This window comes from Oratosquilla oratoria, chromosome 32 (assembly GCF_046742065.1).
Source record: "Oratosquilla oratoria isolate Oo_2021 chromosome 32, ASM4674206v1, whole genome shotgun sequence".
In the NCBI taxonomy this organism is placed as follows: Eukaryota; Metazoa; Arthropoda; class Malacostraca; order Stomatopoda; family Squillidae; genus Oratosquilla; species Oratosquilla oratoria.
In genome coordinates, this window is record NC_134808.1 from 42,130,893 (window position 1) to 42,133,392 (window position 2,500).

The following is a 2,500-nucleotide window of genomic DNA, read 5'->3' on the forward strand; positions in this document are numbered from 1 at the left end:
TCGCATCCGACCTAGTTATGGAGCAAAAGGTCTCCTGTCGGCATGCTTCGCCTTTGTAAAAAATCGTAAAGAGAATATAGTAGGGTCATCTTGAATACGAAACATGTTCGAGAATTGATAAAACATTGACTATCAGAATCAGTACTACGTTTTCTCAATTGACGGGTTGGTCAAACCGTTTGACCGTGTAAATTGCCCCTAAGTCAAATGAATTGTTGTGAAATAGTACATCTTTGTTTACTCTTACGATGTAATTGAATTGATTGTGTTACTTAAGAATAGATAGAAAGTGGTCCTAGAATAGTGTTCACTAGCTTCAGTTTGTTGTATAGTTTTTTGTTCATTAAGTTAAAACATAATTTTTCAGAGGAAGAAATAAACATCGAAATTAGAATCACTCGAACTTTATTAGATAAAATTATACAGTAATGTCTGTTCATAGGAATAAAGGATGAAGAAGTTAAGATGACATGTGATCTATTTAAATGACAAACTGGCGTTCCACTATGAACTTAACTTCTTCCTCCCTTTTTTCCTTTACACAACTTCACTTTTCATCCCATGCTAAATCTTTCCCCCTTCCTTCCTTTCTTATTTATATCCTATTTAACTTATTGTATTTGTACCTCTTAGGAACACGTTGACCCCTTCTATATATTTCTTTTGTTTCCTCGTTTCTTATATTTACTACTACTTCCTCTCTTTTTTCCTTTACACAACTTCATCTTTCATCCCATACTAAATCTTCCCCCCTTCCTTCCTTTCTTATTTATATCCTCTTCAACTTGTTGTATTTGTACTTCTTAGAAACACGTTGACCCCTTCTATATATTTCTTTTGTTTCCTTGTTTCTTATGTTTACTACTTAACTTCTTCCTCTCTTTTTCCTTTTACACAACTTCACTTTTCATCCCATACTAAATCTTCCCCCTTCCTTCCTTCCTTCCTTTCTTATTTATATCCTCTTCAACTTATTGTATTTGTACCTCTTAGAAACACGTTGACCCCTTCTATATATTTCTTTTGTTTCCTTGTTTCTTATGTTTACTACTTAACTTCTTCCTCTCTTTTTCCTATTACACAACTTCACTTTTCATCCCATACTAAATCTTCCTCTCTTCCTTCCTTCCTTTCTTATATCCTCTTCAACTTATTGTATTTGTACCTCTTAGAAACACGTTGACCCCTTCTATATATTTCTTTTGTTTCCTCGTTTCTTATGTTTACTAAACTTCTTCCTCTCTATTTTCTTTCACTTTTTCACCCCCTTCCTTCCTTATTTGTATCCTCTTCAACTTATCATATTTGTACCTCTTGGAAACACGTGGACCCCTTTTACATATTTTCTTTTATTTCCTTGTTTATTTTGTTTATTTCTCACTACCTGATATTGCTGCTTTTCCATTTGACTCCACCTTTTCTTTTCTAATGAGCTTATGTGAAACTTAAAAAAAAAGAATCACTAGGAATGGTCTACATTTTAGTCCTGGCAAGTATTGTTCATAGTTGTTAAAATGTTACCATTTATAACGTATCTTTTCTTCCGCGCTCTATTGAGTACCAATTACGTAGGTTTGATGCAGTTAATAGTTTAGGAATTTTAGTGGTACCACTACGGACCAGAGCCACTGCACATTATGATTGGAAACTAAACTTAAAAATATAAATCGAGATTCTAATTAAACTTTGGTCATCTACTTCACCATTTCCCTGACTTGACCTTTTCGTTGCAACATTGTACTCCAAAACAGAAACACTTGTTAATGTCCAAGATCTATTTCCTTTAGTAAAGAGGTGGTGATAGAAGAAATAATGATCTCTGATAACATAATTCACTGGATATATTTTGCTTTGCATATATATATGTATATATATACACACATAATGCAAACATATAATGAAATATAATCAGGCTTCATGCTAACAAGGCACTAAACGTCGTAACCTCAAAAAATTATGTAATAGTAAGGTACTGTTTAAGAGCATTATTATAAAGCTATGTTGACAAGCTGTGCTATCTAGTACCCATTTGTCCTGCCACATTCTGATAATTTGTTTTTATTTTCACAACACTTTTGGAGTGTTGCCTGGCGTTCCACACAAATGGCAAACGTGACTTCTTGGACTTTGGGAGAAACTCGCTAGTAGACAGCAACATCAATCAGATCATTTATATGACCGTCGCGCATAGGACTCGAACCTACCCCTCGGCTACAGGAGGTATCTCCTGTAGCCGAGAGGGTTAAGGCACTGTCTCGGTAATCTCATGGCCTCAGAGCGGTAGGTTCGAGTCCTATGCCCGACGGCCATAAAATTGATCTTGGACTTTGTAAAGAGGTACTTAGACATTAGAAGAAATGAATGTCCTTAGTCCACGTAAGTAAGGACAAGATTAACTGTGCATAGAATGTATCGGGAATGATTTCTTATATACGTTTCACGTAGAAAAAATATATAGCCTCTGGATTCTACAGTAGTTTCGTCTTCCTGTTTTGACTTT

The 2,500-nt window shown here is 34.9% G+C and overlaps 1 protein-coding gene across 1 annotated transcript in view; it reads right to left on the reverse strand.

Moving 5' to 3' along the window:
- Nucleotides 1–1,967: 1,967 nt before the first annotated feature.
- LOC143017641 (uncharacterized) overlaps nucleotides 1,968–2,500 on the reverse strand; it is a 31,801-nt gene continuing 31,268 nt past the window's right edge. The window contains exon 20 of the mRNA XM_076172431.1: nucleotides 1,968–2,500. This exon is cut by the window's right edge and continues 536 nt beyond it. The gene's annotated coding sequence lies outside the window, so the exon portion shown is untranslated.